Below are 19,727 nucleotides of genomic sequence, written 5' to 3' on the forward strand. Positions count from 1 at the left end.
TCCAGCGCCGTATTGTAATATTGAAGTATGCTTAAATATGTAATATTGAAGTATGCTAGAGAGATGTGACTTGTGCGTAACTCAGCGGGGCAGAACATTCCATGTGCGGCACGCGCGTATGAAAAATGAGCGTTGATAAGTAACAGTTCTACTTCGCTTAGGGATATAAGTAATAGCATTGCTGCTCGATGACCCGTTAGATCTCGTTGATTGTACAGTCGCAGGCAGAGCTTCACTATCTATGAAAACTAAGTTATTAACAGCTTTATAGAAAAAGACTATATCCAAACATTCATGCCAGTATGAGATAGGTAACAGATTTGTTAGTCGGAGGCGGGTCTCATAGGTTACATCGCAACGGAAGGGAAGCTTCAAAATTAGTTTTGTTGCACGGCGCTTCACATTTTCAACTCGTTTTAGTAAGCCAATGGACTGTGGCGACCATACTTGGGTTGCATAGCGGAGATGGAACCGGACGATAGAAAGATGAAGTATACGACGCGTTTGGGGGCTTTGCATGTACCTAGAAGCTCGGCGCACAAAGCCAAGGAGTTTATTGGCTTTCGCACACTGTTCAGGCACTTGTTTGTCCGAGGTAAGTTTGCTTGACACCCACACACCAAGGTCTTTCTCTGCATCGCAATATTCCAAAGGTGTTTCGTTGATATTATTGGTAGGCTGTACAGGTGATTTTTTGCGGGTGATACACTGGTATTTACACTTGGACTGATTAAATATGAGCCCAGATACTTCGGACCAACAGACAAGATCGTTAAGACCTGATTGCAAGGCATTACAGTCTGTGATGGAATCGATGCTCTTGAAAATCTCGGTATCATCGGTATAACAGGCAACTCTCGATGTCTTAACAGTGTTTGGTAGATCATCCACAAACAACAGAAACATTATCGGCCCTAGTAAGGATGCTTGTGGTGCCCCGGATGTAACCGGCAATTCTCGGGAAGTTGCTTTTAGAACTGTAACCTGTTGCTTGCGTCCCTGTAAGTATGAACGGAACCAGTCGTGAAGTTTGCCAGTAATGCTGTATTGGTGCAACCTTCCAAGTAACTTGGTGTGATCTACTTTGTAGAATGCCTTACTCATGTCAAGATATATAATGTCTATTTGTTTACCGGCGTCGAGTTGACCGCCAATATAATGTAAGACTCTGGTGAGCTGAGTCACACAAGATCTACCAGCTAAAAAGCCATCATATTGTTCGCGACTGATGAGGTGGGATATATGATCTCGTAGCCCCGCCAGAACGCAGCGCTCGAGAACATTGGAGATGACAGGGAAAAGGGAAATAGGGAAGTAATTCTCCACAAAGTCTCTCTTTCCTTTCCTGAAAATGGGTACAATATTCGCGAGTCTCCAGTCTCCCGGAAAAATGCCGAGCCGCAAGGATTTGTTGAATGACCTGGCCAGGGACGGTGAGATCTGGTCAGCGGTTTCCTTCAGCAGCCGCACGGGAATTCCATCGGATCCAGTTGCTTTGTTTATATCAAGCTGTTTGAGAGATGCCAAAACCATTTCATCCCGGATCTCCAGTACTGGAAAAACACAACGTCAACTGCGTCAGAAGGAAAAGGAGTGTGACCAATTAAAAGATCAATGTTTAGCCCTTCGCCTGGACAACGATGGCCTTCGTTATATAATGCTCTGTCACCAGGAGATACCGTAGAAGGGTACAGTTGTCTCAGTTGTATTGGTGTGATGGGGCCGTCTAGAAACTTATTTCCCAGAGATACGTAGACTGAAGAGAAAATATTACGAAACTTGACCCGATTGGCAAGTGTGGGTCGATGTGGGGTCGATGTAAGATCGATTATTATTTACGAAGGAGAAACTTTACCCAAACCCCGCCTTCACCAACTGAGTTTCTATAAAAGAGAGGCGTTGTTTTCTGAAGTTTAGTTTCCTGTCAGAACGCGTGCGGTTCAAACCAAAAATGACGAGCACAGGCTATACCTTATTCCTTCAACAAGAAGCTGGAAAATATGAAGACAGCGAAGAAAGTGATTTCTCCCAAGAAAGCAAAGTCTCTAGCCAAGGAACGGAGTCTTTCCAAGAAGAAACAGAAAACTTATCGCCTTGGTTACGCATTCTTGATGAAGCCGAGAGACGCCATGACACCCAGCTCAACGTATTGATCAATGACTAACGAAGGGAACGGAGATTCAGAAAAAGTGGCCCGCGTGAAAGCCGAGAACGCTCTTCTTCCTGTTTACGGAAAAGAGCTAAGAAAAATACTCTTAGAGAATCTACAGTGGATGCGTGCAACGAAAAAAGATCCCACCTTCAAAAAAGTGTATGAAGCCCAAAAAGAGCTAAAAGATTCAGAAGGATTCGATTGGTTGGAATCGACAGAACTAGCGATCGATAAGCAAAAATTCTTACTCAATCGACTGTACGTATCAAAAGCAGCCCATTCCACAAAATGAAGACTAGTCCAACTATGAATGTTATAGAATTATTTTTCCCGGATTTTTGTATTGTTGTGTTTCAATAAAAACTGTAAAAACCAAACTTTAAGAGAGTTTTATTGCTGACTTGATCATAATATCAATAATAGTAAACTGATACAATAAATAAAAAAATCTGAAATTTGAAATACTAATTACTACTTCAAGATCAAAACTTTTTTAATTAGGCACTGTTATTTGTGATTACACTGAATAAAGATGATGAATCCAATGTTGAGAGCAGTTGCACGACTAGCGACGCGCGACACCCACGCGTATGTCTGAGAAAAATAAAGACACATGACTAGAAATGGTCCTTTTGTCTCCTTTTGTCCCTTTTGGCCTGGTTTTGGTCTTTCCGGCCTGTGTTTGGCCTTTCTGACACTCTATATAACCTGACTATTTGCGAAAAAGATGTCATTTGTGTTCAGTCGTCGAACTGTCAACATGGTTTACAAGAGAGTTTGCAGAAACTGTCCGATTTCATCGTGTAGGGCGAAGTACCTTGTCCAATTAGCTAACCATCTCGCGCATGTTCATCCGTTAGACCACATACAGCGAAGACAGTATTTACAAGAGGAGAAACTGCAACCTAAAGTTAAAGTCGTCGAGTACGAAAGTGAAGCGAATAATTCCGGAAAAAATCACTATCGCAATCCAGTACAGACACAAGAAACGGTGTACGAACTGTCAAGATCACGGAGAAATGAAGCCTCTTTTAAAGCAAAAGCTAAAAGACCGACTACAAAGAACAAGACAAAGCACAAGAAAAGAAGAAAGTCGAACTCTTGGCTTAGAGGCCATACAAAAATTGTGTAGACAGGGAAGGATTATTTATTATTCCTCGAAATAGAACCGGGAAAAAACGGATTCGTAATAGTCAGTCAAAAGATTAATTTTCATTCCTTTTCTTTTCAAATCGCTATGTATTTGACTCTTTTTGTTATTGGTGCTTAATAAAGTTTTTAAAACGGTATCTCTCTTGTGATTTTATTGCTAGCAATTATTAGTCGCATGTTTTAATTGATCCTTGGTTAAGTTATTTAAAATTGTTTAAATAATAATCCGTCAAGGTGCTCCCCTGGGTCTAGCTGTAGAGATGAACTACTAATTTCTTTTCAAATTTTGGGCTTGGAACTCGCATAATTGACTGACTAACAGCGTGTGAATTGACAAGACCATAAGCTCATCAAGCGCTGAGACTTCAATAGTTGGTCGTTTCCTCAAGACAGAACGGAGAAAACGCTTTTGTAATGGTGAGTCAAAATTGAAATAGAGAGTTCTCAGCTCCACTTTGTGTATGTGTGTATGTGTTTTGTTTATGTATCCGATTTTTAGCGCTAAACACGTTCCACTCATTAGGAAGAAGAATGGGGTTTATTTAAGAACCAAAAGAGTTAGGGTTTTACACCCTGTGCAATACTTTCTACAGAGTCAAGTAAACAAAGATTGACATTTTTGCTTGATAGGCAGTTTGTCGCTTCGATGTGCCTCGACTTCGTTTTCCTGTTTTGCCCGAAAAACTTAGTACCATTTCGTATTCGCCTAACCTCGTTTTTCCTTCTTTTGAAGTAAAGATTTTTCAGTTGACCTCTGTGCCTTGGTTTTGTTTATAATCGATTTTTAGCGAAAATAATTAAATGATTGAAGATTTTTCATTTAGTATAATCTGCAAAGATAACACGTTCAAAATTTGCCCGCTTTTATTTTAAACACGTAACAGTTTATACAATATCTAATCAGAGGACTATAGCAAATAGCTGATTATATAAAAAATCACTTTTCTATTTATAGAATATTATCTCAACATTTTTTTGATGACTTCACCTCCTTGGTATTGTGACGTCACTTGCTCCTTGCCAGCTAAAGAATAAGCTATGACATCATCCTATCTTAATGGAACACATGACGTCATCGGCATTAATTTATGCCACTGAAAAAGTTAATCAAATCCACAAAAAAAACAGAATAAAACATCCCTCCTATACTACTGACCTGGGTATTGACGGGTATTTAAAAATCTTTTTAATTTACCCCTCATTTCTGAATTTTTTAGGTCTAAGTCTTGTTGTAAGTGCCATTTATAGCCTGACCCCTGCTTTCAGTTCGGTAACCTGAGCCCTCACCCTCGATCGATATACTTTTTATGGTCCTGTGCAATATGAACTTGCGATAATGGTGAGAATGGCCATGAATTTAACATTAATTTATTGTGCATTTCCACTACTTGTAGCAGACGTTATACGGTCAAAAGTTTCAATATTCTTAAGCTCGAGGGCAGGTTCGGAAATATAGTTTTGCCTTTCTTAATATCATCAGAATCCCCTGATGGCTATTACAAGTGGGGGGAGAGTAGGAGCCAGAAAGAATAGGAGGCAAAGGGGCACGGGAAGCTGGAGAGGAATACGTCGGAAGCGGGAGTTATTGCCTAGTTTCTAACCGAGAGCGGCTAGGTACGAGTCCATTTATTTTGGGATAAACAACACGAGATCCATATAGTCAGAAAGTGCACATTGAGGCTAGCAACATTCCAAAGTTTGGTGCTTACCGGGCTTATATTAGCTTATATTCAACGAGATACAGCTATTTAAAAACTCCAAAATTTACTAAGAAATACATAGTCGTCCGGACGGTTTCTCCGACAATCGAGCCATCTTTTTAAAAGAAGATATTATCGTCGCAGTGGTAATTGAAATTTAAGCCATTGGCAAATAGACCGGAAAAAAAATTGGAACTTTAACGGAATTTGAACCCATTGCCTCTGAATTAGCGTCGCAGTGCTCTACCATTTGAGCTATGAAGACCCATACAGTCACCTTAATCCGTGAAAGGAATGAAATATGAAGATGATTCAACTGCGGAAATACAAATTCATAAGTGAATATCTTTTAAAAGGTATTTCCCCGCCCCATTTACAGCTACCCCAAGCTCAGGACTGAGGGATGTTTTTGGACGTTCCCGTTGCCGTCACCGTCATAGTTTCGTAAGATCCCTTTTATGAGGGAACAACCGCAGAACTCGCTAGAATCGCCCTGAAACGGCTACAAATGCTAGAAAAAAGGTCACAAATTAAACAAGGAGACAAGTAAAAAGTTCTGCGCTATCTGTTCTGGCATTTTTTGACCCTAAATAACAATTGACAAAATTCCCATTCAAACCCTCAAAATAGTGATATTGTAAATATTTCTGTTTCACAACATGGATTCTCACTCATGAGCTTGGGATATACCTCTAACAAAATTAATAATTGGTTTGGTATTCATCACCTCATGAAAACTGGATTTTCCGTCATATCATATATAACTATAATCTTGTGTCCATAACCTCCTGTTCAAACGCTAGCTGTAGGTCACTAGAGTTAGTTGACAATGTCGTTGGCCTCAAACTGTGTGCTCTGTAATTTCTTCGACCACCTTGTCTAGTGTTCATCGATTTCCGACGTCTACAACAACACAAACCCAGTGTTTCTATTTCAGAAATACTGGATGTATTAAAGCCAGTGTTGTTATTTCGACCACTGCTTTCTACTTTCGTCGTTGCAACATGAGTCCTATGGCAACAAAAGCTTAGTGCTTGTTTAAACTCCCGAAACCTTAAAGCATAAATAGTTGGATTTAGGACAAAGTTTGAATAATTTACCGCAACACTGGTGAACAAAACTGCTAAAGGGACGGGGACCTCAAAAGCAGTAACTAGAAGATTACTTATAGTCAAAGGAAGCCAAGAAAAGATCTCGACAGTCGATATTAAAAGCAAGGTCTTTGTCAGATGTCGATTTTGTGCTTCTCGGTTTTGTTGTTGGGATGCAATTCTTCGTCGAAATCTTCTCCAAATAGCGATGTTACAGGTACATACTGTAAATAACAGACTCAACAAGATCGAAACAAACGTGTAAAAAGTCAGTTGGTTGGAAATTAAGAGCTGAGGAATGGAAAAAAGGATGGCTAGTATCCAAACCATAAATATTACTGTGTGGTACACCCTCCTTGACAAAATTCGGTGCTTCAGAGGCCAATAGACAGCGTGAAATCTTTCACAAGTTATTAATGCCGCAGAAATTAGTGACGCCTGTAAGACAACGGTTTGACCAAAAACTTGATAAGCATAAAACGTCTTGTCGAATCGAGCTTTCCAAAGCATGAAACCAGCTCCAATGGTGTAAATGAGAATGGGCAGAGATACAGCTCCGGATAGCAAATCGGCAAAAGCCATATTAATGACCAAAAACAAACTTCTTTTGCGAAGCCTCTTGTTAACGGCGAAGAGAACAAGAGTGAGAAAGTTTCCTAGAACAATTAAGAGAGCTTCCAACGTAAAAGCAATGCACCAGGCTATTCCTTCAACTTTAGAGGGAAGCTGCGGCGTGAGCGTAGATGAATTAGTTGGGAAGATGGTGGTTGATATGTTCTTCATCGTGCGGGCGTTGCATGAGACGTATAAAAAGATGCGAACGCTGTCTGCCCGGATCTCAGTCAATACGGAACCTTAAAGTTCGGTGATAAATAAACCATAGACAAAGGTATATTTGTATTCATAATGAAAACTGGATTATTATCCAATCCCGCCATGCTTTAATGTCAAAGAATACTAACTGTTTGATTTTGAAGACGCACTTTCTACACCGTCTATGGAAGACTGTGTGCTTCGACTCAGTCAATACGGATGTTTAAAGTTCGGTAATAAATAAACCATAGACAATGGTATATTTGTATTCATAATGAAAACAGGATTATTATCCAATCCCGCCGTGCTTTAATGTCAAAGAATACTAACTATTTAATTTAGAAGACAGGCTTTATACACCGTCCGTGGGAACAGACAAAAAAAAGCAGTTTCAGTTCGTTGGGCGTAGACGGCTGACTCTTTACAACTTCTGTATAATGTTCAATAGATGATTATTTTCTTTTTGAAATAATTCATTGCACCAGTATGCTTCACGCATGTTGCACAGAAACAAAAACAAGAATATCGACTATTTGCAAAGACGTTTCCTCTAAGTGGTCGGGAAAACAATCTTCTTTCTCACTTGACTTAATGACATGATGATTTTGTAGTTTGATAAACGAGCAAGACAATTTTAATATCTGATGATTTTCAAAACACAAGACTCTTCTGAAGGTGTTTACGCTTGATAAAACAAGAGCGCTGAAAGCTTTAGTGCGGTCGAATTATCCTTGGGTTCATTATTGTTTTCTGGAGAAAATGTGACTAGCATTTCAGTCGTATTTTATCAGATTAAAAGAAGTCAGCATTAATTTACCTTGTATGTTCGGGTCTTAGAAATTATTATTGAGTTTTTGAACGCTTAGACAATAAATTTTATTTACAACTAAAACAGATATGTAATAAAAACAATGTAGAAATACAATAAAGCCCCCTTTTGTCAATAAGTTAAAAACTAGATTTCCCGTAACAAACAGAGGATTTAGCACAAAAATCAAATTTGAATTAAAATAGACAACACCTGCGAACCCGGTTTTTCCAGGGGCGGGTTCTTATACAAACAGAGATATCGTCTGTAGATAGTGAATCTATGTGATGGGAAACTGTTATAGATTAAAGTTGTAGATGAAGGTGTAGATGTAGAAATTTTTGTACCGAGTCTTCAAAGTGTTCAATTACATGATCTCAACTAAAAGTCTAATTCTATAGAGAAATGAAAAACTTATAAATGTTAACGGTCGTCTCGGATCAAACAAAACACGAGCCACTACGGCACATGTAACTTCTCACGGGCTGATTGAATGAATGAATGAATGAATTAACTTGTCAATAAAATATCTAGCAGAGGGGAAACCCTCAGCTAACAGGGGACACCTAACTAAGCATAAAAATGTATGAAACTGACCAAATCTATATAGAGCTAGCTAAGAATCAAAAACTTATGTATATGTATAAAAGATTAAATATATATATATATATATATATATATATAAAATACATTAACAATGACAAAAGATCGAAGACAAATGTCTTTACAGTGAAAACAGTAATTTTACAAACAGGAAATTTAGGAATTGCATAGATAGCAGCCTGTACAGTGAACCATCTTTTAAGAGGCTTGATAAGTCACGCTTATTTTTGCGATTTAAAAGTATTAAGATTGCAAGTCTCTCCTTTCTGGATAAGTTACGCCACAGTTTGGGACCAAGGTATCTTATCGAATGTTTGTCATAAGTAGTAGAATTACCTCTGGATAGGGCAACTGAGTCAGTTTGTCACACCTGATAAGTATAGTTACTAGGCTGAAATAGATTGAAAATTGGTCTGGGACATAAGTTATGTTTCGCTTTGTACATTAGAATACATATATCTTGGAGCCGTCTGTTGCACAGAGTGGGTAAATTTGCTTATCTAAAAGCTGTTGGTAATTAAGATGTGTGTCCCTGAAGATAGCCCGCAAGCCCCGTTCTTGTAGCCTCTCTAATCCGCGATTGTCTGAGGCCTTGCAAAAGTGCCTTACTAAACGGCAGTAAGTGAGGTGGGGAAGAATTGCTGATGTATAGAGTTGTGCCATGGTAGGTATCAGATTTCTTAACAGCATCAGCACGCTGATCCTCTGAATAGCCTTCATGCATACGCTATTGATGTGTTCGTTAAACTTGAGTCTTTTGTCGATAGTTACGCCAAGGAGTTGTAGATTTTCAGATTCAGTTATAATCTCGGCCTTAACAGTTATACTCGTTTGGGCTCATTACTTGCGTGTGTTCTTCGTATAGTCATCATCTGATACTTCTGAAGGTTGCCCTGAAGGAGATTCGAATCATACCAGAGTTGGTTGCTAGGGTTGCGCTCTGCTGTAGTTGGGACACTACAGTGCACATTTCTTTGCCTATCTCGAAAATTTTATGGTCATCTGCATACATAGTAAACCCGTGTACACAATGTACACGAAATCGTTCTGGAAGATGTTCTAGAGAAGCGGTCCTCAGACTGACCCCTGAGGCCAGCCACAATTTACTGGCCTCCAAGAGCTTCTTACCGTCCCGATTCGTAGACGAAATTGGCGATCGTAAAAGTAACTCCGAAGCATGTCGACCGCCTTGTCTCGGAAACCATAGTAGTGAATGCATACAACCAAACGCTTTCGACATGTCTGTTGAGGGATATCGACTGGTTCTTGGCACGTTTGCAGCCCTTTACAAGGACATCGAGTGTTGTTTCACAACTGTGATGTCTACGATAGGCAGTAAGACAGTCTCCGAGATGGCAGTCAAACTTACTTGTAGTTTGGTTGCCTAGCAGCTGCTCAAATACTTTGTTTAGGCAGGATAGTTACCATGGCCCAAGGGGACATGCTACAAATAAAAAAGTTGCTAAAATCCCTCCAGCAAATGGTTTGGTTCAATCTCATGTTCCATCTAATTCGCCGCGGGAGAGAAAATCTCCGTCTTCTTACAAAACAGACGTTTGCCGTGCAGGCTGATGCAACTAGTAAGAAGTACGTATATCAAGCACTTGATGAACTGGACAAAAATCACAGGGGAAAGGATCAACCAGATTATTCTCCAGGTGAAGGCCGTATGTATGAAAGACCGAATAGTCCGTACTGTCCAGTAAAAACTTTTGAACTGTATTTATCAAAGGTTAATCCTAATTTGTCGTGTTTGTGGCAAAGGCCGAAGGCGCGTGAAAGTTTTAGCGAAAGTGATGAAGTTTGGTATTGTAATGCTCCTCTCGGAAAAATACGCTAGCTACGTTAATGAGTTCCATTTCAAAGGAAATACAATTGTCTTATCAGTACACCAATCATTAGGGCAACTGCCGTATCGTTATTAGACGAGTGTAATTTTGAGGCCCGCCATATAAAGCGTGTTTCTGGCCACAAGTCTGAGAGCAGCATTCGCTCTTATTCAAGGCGCCTTTCTGAGGTTAAACAAAAGGAAATTTCCCATTCACTCAGCGCCTGCGTGATTTGAACGTTTAGAGAGATAAGAGCAAACTGCAGAGGCAGATTGTCCTCTAGTCGGAAACACAGTGCCAAGATCACCCATCACGATGTAAAATTTCGCATCGCAAAGCCAGGAAACGGTTAACTCTAACGCAAGCGCATTTTCAGGAGCAGCTGTTACTATAAACTTTTATCAAGGTAATTCCAAGTGATTCTCTTTAAGCTTATCTCAATATTGAGCTTTTAAGTCCAGAAACTACTTGTTCATATACTTTGTGCTAAGTAATTCATTTACAGATTTGAATTAAATGTGCCCTTTGAAGTACTGACATTGTTTTCATTCGTTCTTTACTTCTTTGTCACTGTTGAAGTAAAAGTCTAGGAATATAACAAAACACTTAATGTCAGTTCCCTCGGGAAACAGTTAGTTTTGTTTTCCCTCGAGTCCTGAATGTTTCCCTCGACTTCGTCTCGGGAAATATCAGAACTTTCGGGAAAACAAAACCTAACTGTTTCCCTCGGGAACTGATATTAAGTGTATAATATCACCGGGTTATGTACGAGAGCTAGTCAAAAAGTAGGAATACTGGTACGTCTGCGAAACTTAATACCCTGTAACGTGAAGTTAATGTTATACAAGACGTCCATCTTGCCATACTTAACTTAATGTCATTTAGTACCGAAATTCTGCAGATCATCTGATCGCAGAAATATCGAGTGCATCCAAGAGCGTACGCTGCGCACAGTATATAAATCTCAAACTGAAACGTACGGGGCACTCCTTACTCGCGCCAAGCTGCCTACGCTTTATAACAGGCGTTTGCAAGACATTGCAATTATTATTGAGTTATTATTATTATTATTATTATTATTATTATTATTATTATTATTATTATTATTATTATTGTTATTATTATTATTGTTATTTCTTCTTTTAACACCTGGTGATGTTCAAGCGGAAGACAAAACAAGAGTACTGAAAGCTTTAGTTGCGGTCGAATTATCTTGGCATTCATAGTTGTTTTCTTGAGAAAATCGGAACTAAGATTTCAGCCGTGATTTCATCATGTTAAAAGAAACTCAACATCTATTTACTTTGTATTTTCTGTTTTAATCGGTTTTAGAAAAAAAATTATTAATGCTTGGTCAATACTAGACAATAAGTTTTATCTACAATATGTAATACAAACAATGTATAAAGAACCATAATGCCTTCGTTTGTCAATAAGACAAACTAGATTTCCTGAAACAAACAGAGAGGGTTCAGTACAGAAATGAAATTTGAATTGAAATAAAAATAAAGACAACACCTGCGAGTCCGGTTTTTCAAGGGTTCTTTCACCAACGGAGCCCTGATTTCATCTGTACACAAAGTCGAAATCTTTCCTGCCAAACCTTCTAAGTGTTCAATTACATGATCTTAGGAAAAATGAGAATTGAAAAACTCAAATATTTACGTCTCAGATCAAACAAACCACGAGCCATTACTTTTGCGCATGTAGCCTCCCATGGGTTGATTGAAAGCCTATATCTCATGAAAACTCCTTTGGAATAAAGTTTAAGATAGCAGCAGTCTTGGTTGCCATTTCGGGCAATGACTGAGCAGTTCCCATGCAACAGCCAGATTTATACCCTGGTAACCGCATATTACTGAAGAGTACATCCCAGGCCAGAGAGCTCGAGGACAGTGAGTAAGCCCTGAGGTCTTACTGTAAGAAACTATAATCTCTGATCACTTCTTGCAAAGCGAAAACCCAACAGGTGATCAGTGGAATTTTACCTATAGAAATAGTATTTATTCTGAAAAAAAAGATTTCTTAAAGAGGAGAAGCGTAAAGCGATAGACGATGACATTCTAATCTTCAAAAAATAATAAACATCCTTCCCAGAGTAAAAATACGGGAGTGAGTTGGCACTACCGCTCTTCAATTTTTTCCTTATACCAGTATATTTGTTAGTTTAAATTAAAAAGTAAGAGAGTTTTGCTAGCAAAATCAATGAAAGAATCATAAAATCAACCTGAGTTTATTCTTAAGTGAAGTATCCACATACTTTTCTATTTTTCTTCTCCTACTCCTTCCCTTGCGCCAGTTTGCTTATGTAGTTTAATAAACCTCTTTAGCTTGCATAATGTTTTGTTTTTCCAATGCAGATCAAGGGATAATAATCTTAAGATTTGTTTATTTCAAATTTCGTCTTAATCACACGCGTATTGTACGCGTAATTAATGAAAAGGCAAAGGGTCAAATTTCCCTAGGACCTTAATTGGGAAAACGAAAGATAGAAGGTATTCATTAATGTTTGTACGTTGACGGTCTTCGGCAACAGCGGGACCCTAGTATTAGTGTTCACTTACTTTTTGTTTCCGCTCAATAAAAGTTTATTTTACAAAAGTTAGTTTAAAAAATTGAAACTTACAAAAACTTTCGTCCACTTAAAGCAGCTAGCTAGTAGTAGGGAAGAGGAAAAAAGCTCGAACGCGCCTGGTACGTTTTTTTATAGCGTCGAATGTATCGCAGTGAACAATTTCATCCAAACACGTTCAGCACAGCTGCATTACTAATGTTAATAGATCTGCTATGGCCAGTGTTAACGCACTTGTCATAACAATGCAATCAATTTGTCACTACTTACTTTACTTGCGGTCATATTTCTCTCTTCAAGGATGGAGGATGGTGTCGGAAATCATTCTCAGAGGATCCTACCTTCAGTCGCCACAAGTTTAAAATATCCTACGACTGCATTAAACAGACATTTTGACATAACCTTTGCGTTACGAAATACAGTAGAAACCTAACTGTCTTAATAATATACCAAATATTTATAGCGGCGCTCCACGCCGCGCGCTCGAGCGGAGCCCCATAGCTAAGAAAATTTGGTTACCTATCAATCCCAGAAATTTTGATTGTCCACCCTCCGGCCCGTACGTCAGCACCACAGGAAAATCAATGTGAAATGTTACACTTTCTAGCTAGTGTGGGACCCTGCAACTGATATTGCAAATCCATGTTGTGGTTAATTGATAGCTGTCGAAACAAAGTATCTACTGACCAGTATCACCTGACCGTATCGCAGGCACAGGTGTCTACCCAGTTTCCAGTTTTCAACTAACTGCAGGCTCAACTATAATTGGATATCTTTTATTACAAAGTATGTTCATTAACGGGAGCATCGCCTTTAGCCCCGGTTAAATCTATATATTATAAAAAGGAGAAGCTTTCGAAATGCGTCTTTAGCTCAAAGCCAAGTTCTTGGCGATCGCTTTAGCCGACGGCGAGATAAAAGGACTTGATTAGCATGCGTTGGGGTGCTCTTGTTGGCGATTTGTAAATAAATCTACTCTACCTCAGCGAATTTGATAATACAGTAAAAACCCGAGTGTAAGAACCTAATTTTTTTTTTAAGTCGAGCGAATTATGTTCTTCATTAGGTTCTTACTTTTTTAGTGTGAAGGGGATATAGTTGTTGACTGCCAAAAAATAAACAAACTTTAGTTTGATCATTTAATATTCAGTATTTGTTCATACCTGCATCATGATAAGCCTAACTAAACTGGGTACAGAATGTATATGTAACATTATCTCTATTACCCAAAAAATAGAGATAACAATATAATAATCTAAAAGTCAAACTCTCTGATTAAAATGCGCTAAATCATAATTTAACTATAACCAACATATAAGAACCTTCTTGATTTTGGCTGGATTAACAGGTTCTTATTTTTTGGGTATTAAAACGGCTTAAATTGCTAATGATAAAGCAGCATAAATAAAATAACGGGACAAGTTGAGAAGTTTCCATGTATCTTAATTGCTATTTTTACCCCTAAATAACGATCGCTATAATCCATTTTAAAACCCGTATATAATATTTCTGTTACAACCAACAATTTTCTCTTATGAGCTTGGGTTACCCTTGACTGCACTGAAAGTATTCACAAAACAAAACAAAATTAATAACAGGTTCAAAGTTGTCTTCATCACCTCATGAAAACTAAATTCTTAATCACATGAATACGAGATTTTATTCTTTTTTATCTTTTTTCTTTTTAATACGGATGATTCGCTTTTGTAATGACTTAATTTAAAACTCTGGAGTGCCTGCAAGAGTTATTGATCGCATCTGAGCCTCAAGGAATGTATTTGGGAAATCGTTATTGACAGTGATTGTATTTTTTATGACTGGTATAATTCTTAATGTCATATAGTGCTTAATTCTTACTTCAAATATTTCTGTAAATTATGTGCATATTTTTAAAGTTGAATAAAGTTTTCTTGAATTCTCAATCACATCATATCAAACTAATATATAGATTTAGCCAAGCCTAAAAGCGTAGCTCAAGTTAATAAATTTATAATTCAAATCAAACAATAAATCTGTAAATTATCCACAAATCAGTTGACTGGATCTCTCCAGTTAACTGATTTGTGAGTTGCGCGATTTTAGAGAAAAAATACTTTGCAAACAGTTCAAGAATGAAACAACACCTAAAATCTCACATTGAGTTAAACAGTCTTATATGTACACCCAAAACAAAGCAATCGCCTTTGATCACAGTAGATTTGAGCGTGGAAAACAAATTCTTCCCATAAGCAAAATGACCTTTTTGCCAACCTAGACCACCCTTATTTTACAAGGGTAATTGGACAGCCCCGAAATATAATTTTATGCTCTAAAAAGACACGATAGTCCTCGGTTTTATCTCTCTGTCTAAAGGAAAGGCCAAGATGAAAAATCAGGCCTTTTTTGTGTGGCTCGCTACAAGTTTACTTTACAAATCTGGTAGTGTGTAAACCAGCCTTTCAGTTTACATCACCTAGGGTTAAAACAGAACTATCAGGCTTTGTTGTTTATATTTCAGACCTCGGACAAATTATGTAATTTCTTGCCCTCTTTTACTTATAATTCTGCAGCTTTTTACAGAATATAATCTTACAAGACAAAACGCACTCATTTTATATTCTTGAAGATCGAAGCACGCGCTTCCCTTGCGCAAAACAAATTTTATAGGTGACAACAACATAAAACATTTTTAATAGAGAATTCACTATCAGAGGGACTGTTTAGTTGGGTCAATCTGCCATTATGTGGTATGCAGGGTAATAATGGGCTTTGAGTAAAAACTTTCGAAAAAATCTTATTTTAGTTTAATTTTAAAAGTCACCCGTCCGGCCAGCCACTTCTGAATTTTGAGAAGCGCCAAACTTGCAGTGCGAGCTGTTGTGTGTTTGAATGAGCAGTACCCGGTAATGGATTTACGCTTCAAAATAAAAAAATATATATTTATTTAAAAATTCGAACACCCCTAGTAGGAAGAGGTCTCAGAAACATTTTGTTTGCATTTTATTTCTAAAACACCATAATCTTTAACGCGGCATTTTGAGCACTACTGCCGCGTGTGACGTTAATGTACGACTGAAAACAGCCGGCAAGGAGATAAGAAAGAGATCGTGACAAAAAATCAAGACAAGAAATATAATCTATTGAAACAGTTAAAAGGACAACAATTTTTATTTACGAAGACATGAACGTATTGATAGTGACGTGTCTCCGAAAATTCTGAGTCAGGAATAAAATCTTGCAGATTTGAGCTAAAGTTTTAAGCCGGTTTCGCCGTGTTTGCTATTTTTTTAAGATGAACTCAAGGCAAGAATATCGCTCAAAGCTTTCTTTTTACAACTAAAAGAATGAACTAAATATTCTTCAGAATGTGTACTTTCTAGTCGTGGTCAGAAAATGTCTTAAGACTTTTTAATTCTGTACTAGGTCAGATCATTGTCGCAAATCTTACAAACGTGCGTAAAGTGACGGCAAAAACAAAGCTCGACTTCATGAAACCGGAAAAGAACAAACATCAAATGCAATATAATTACTCAAGCTTACCAGTCGAGATGCAGTTCCTGAACGCGATCAAGTGAGTCCAGAATTGCTTAACACTTTTGAACCCTCTTGTGCATCAGGAGTACGAAGAGTAACTTATTTTTTAAAACAATGATTTCCACCTTTTTTTGGTGAAAGGTTTGAACCCAGGAGTCATTTCAGAAGTAGGTTGAATTTGATCGTCGGGGTGAACGTAGTCCTGAACAGGACAGTTGTTGTTGACAGTGACGTTTCGACAACCTGGGCCCAGTTGCTCGAAGCATGGCTAGCGTTAACCAGCGTTTAATACCTTGACAACATATTGGTTTTGATACTGCTTAACCAATGGTTAAAGCTAACCATGCTTTGAGCAACTCAGCCCTGTGCGGTAGTCATCTTCAGAGTCAAAGTGAGTTGTATCACATCAGTTGATGGTATTATTTTTTTGTCATGCGGCGCATTTCTCAACCAAAAACCTAATAAACAAGCCACCAGGAATGACAAAAGGTTCTTGATAGCATTTCATTTTGCAGATCCAGTGCAAAAAGACGTTTAAAACATAATTAGAGCTGAGCCGGGCAGTCAGTTTCCAAATGCTTCATAAGTTTTTACATGAACTCACCTGTCAAATTTTGACCAATCTGAGATAAGAATGGGACGGATGGGACGTAGAGCATGACCAACGCGTGACCATGCTAAACAAAGTAAACGTTTTTTGTAGTTTTAAGGTGCAAGAGACAACTTAAAAGAAACTGCCTTCTCTACCTGTAAAAAAGGCTGCCTTTTCGCGTCCGAAGTCCGGCAGCTGGCTTAAAGCACAGCTTACCGGTAATTATTTCATGTGCCTTGTAGGTTAAAATACCTTGAGCCCGCGATAAGGTCATGCAATTCAAGTCAGCGGATACCCTGTATTGACAACTGTCACTTGATCATAACATGAATGTGCAATATCAGTCCCACATTAGCTTACAGCCAACATTTCTCGAACGGATAGAACTGAATTTCCTTAGCCATGTGAAAAAACATACGGAACCGCAATGGGTATAAAGATGGCAGTCGCCTTTGCCAACATCTTCATCTCGGTGGTAGAGACAGAAATCCTGAACTTCAGCAAAACTAAACCCCTCGAGTGGAAAAGATACATTGACAATATTTTCTCATTGTGGAGAACTGAGAGAAAGGAGATAGATGAATTCATTGTTCTTGCAAACAGGCATCACCCTTCAATTAAATTTACGGCTGAAATATCTGATAAAGAGATTAACTTTCTGGATACAACCATTTACAAAGGCGAGAGATTTCACAACGAAGGAATTCTTGACATCCACACACATTTTAAAGGGACGCGATCACGGTTATGCGCATGCGCGCCGTTTGTCTCTTCAGAATAAATTTGTTGGGTCAACACTAAATTCGAAATCGCCATTACTGGTACAATCATTGAAAATCCTTCGTTTTATTCCGACATCGGTCGCTTAGTGGTGATTAACGTGTGGTTGTGTTGTTTGACCGGTTACGTTTTAAGAAGATGCAAAATATAATGTTTTGATCATGGAGGTTCAGAAGAGCATCGTGGCCGTCCGGCAACAGGACGTTCTCAAGAGTCTTTGGAGATAGAGAAGCTTAGCCGATCGATCTGGTATGGTTCTAGGAGTAGTGTGTGGCTTACGAAAAGAATACACGACACAAAGTGGTTAAAGGCATGGGTTCGTTCAACTTTGATTTGATTTTTGACTCCGACCTGTAGTAATACCGCAACAGGCCGCGCGATCTTCACCGATCTGGTACACTTGAAATGTTCCTTGTATCTTTGCTTTACGATCGTATATGTTTAAGAATTGATGTTTTGAAAATAAATTATTGCCTGAATATTCTGTTTATAATCTAGTTTCTTTATGTGTTCAACTCGATAACATTTGTTTTGCGGAACACAGACCCGATACAACGCGAATGAATTTGTTCATTTGCTGATAAGCAATTGAAATTAATGCTCAGTTAAGGATAATCTTTATACTCATACGTTGTGTGGTTTTGTCACCGGTCAGGCGCTATTGATAGGTATTTCTGGGTTTATAATAAGGCGAACTGAGAGAACAGTAATAAAATGTTTGTTTACAAATTTTGTTTGCCGATCGGTGACTACTTTGTCAGCGTGGGTACGACCTCGTAAAAATACACGTTGATAAATGTTTGTTTCAAAGCAGGACAGTAAATCTTATTATAATCGGCTGCAATATATATCTGAGGAGTAGCAAGGAATAAACTTGAATTATGGGGATATATAAAATCAAACCAAATGACAGGAAATACTCGCGCGTCTCGAACAATGAATTTGAATTTTGTAAATTTACTTGTGTACATCTAACTCGCTTCTGATTGGTTTAAAAACAATCAGCTACTGTCAGAACTCACACATGCGCATTATCGTGAATCATACAGTCCCTTTAAACCGACAGAGACTTTTCAATACACGCATTTCTCTTCCTGTAACCCTCACAGGGTCAGAAAAGGTCTCATAAAGGGCGAAGCCATTAGGCTTCTGAGAACTAACTCCTCAGCTAAATCCTTCGATGAGAACATCTACCACTTCAAAAAGCGCCCTCGCGCTAGAGGTTACCCTTACAATCTCATAGAAAAAATCACCTCTGAGGTTAAATTTACCGAACGGAAGTTAACTTTACAAAAGAACAATCAAGTGTTTAAGAATAAAAATCAACGATAAAAATTTTGAATGACGTTTCGATGACTCGCTCATCATTTTCATTTTTCATTTTCATCATTTTCAAAATGATGAGCGAGTCATCGAAACGTCATTCAAAATTTTTATCGTTGATTTTTATTCTTAAATGTTTATCGAAAGCGTCTGTTATTAGAACAATCAAGTGCGGAAGAAAATTTTGCCTTTTGTTACCACGTACCACCCTGCTTTGCCAAACCTTAAAAACATTTTAATGAGCAAATGGCACTTAATTCAAGATCAACCGGCTACCGAGAGAAATATACAATGAGCCTACCATCATTTTATATAAAAGAGAAAAATCGCTGGGAGATATCCTCGTTAGAGCAAGACTATAAGGTCTCGTATCACACTATCACGAGCTTATGAGTCATATTTGGCCTGTCAACACCTTCCAAAGATGGTCTTGATCAACGATCACTGAAGCGTGAACGAAAATTCAGAAGTCGTGTGGTCGAGTTTGAAATATGACTCGGCAAGTGTAATTTGATGAAGCGAGTTGAAAATATACGGCGAGCAAGGTTAAATAAAAGGGTCGAGTTTAAAAAATAAAAGACGAGTTTAAAAACGTTTTCCCAATGATGTGAAATCTGAAGGAAGAGTGTAAAATTTTATATTCGGCAATAAAATTCAAGTAGAAATTTAAATGATGAATTTAAAATTCAAACAATGAATTTTGGCGGGGATCGTACGCCATGAGGATCTTGATTCTGTCTGTGATTCTTATGGAGACGACTTGGAGCGCTATTCAATGCTTCCAAAGCAGAAATCTCTC

The 19,727-nt window shown here is 38.2% G+C and overlaps 1 pseudogene; it reads left to right on the forward strand.

Moving 5' to 3' along the window:
• The first annotated feature begins 9,745 nt into the window (after positions 1-9,745).
• On the forward strand, positions 9,746-10,384 carry LOC140934389 (uncharacterized; annotated as a pseudogene).
• The last annotated feature ends 9,343 nt before the right edge of the window (positions 10,385-19,727 follow it).

Source organism: Porites lutea, chromosome 4 (genome assembly GCF_958299795.1).
Source record: "Porites lutea chromosome 4, jaPorLute2.1, whole genome shotgun sequence".
Classification (NCBI taxonomy): Eukaryota; Metazoa; Cnidaria; class Anthozoa; order Scleractinia; family Poritidae; genus Porites; species Porites lutea.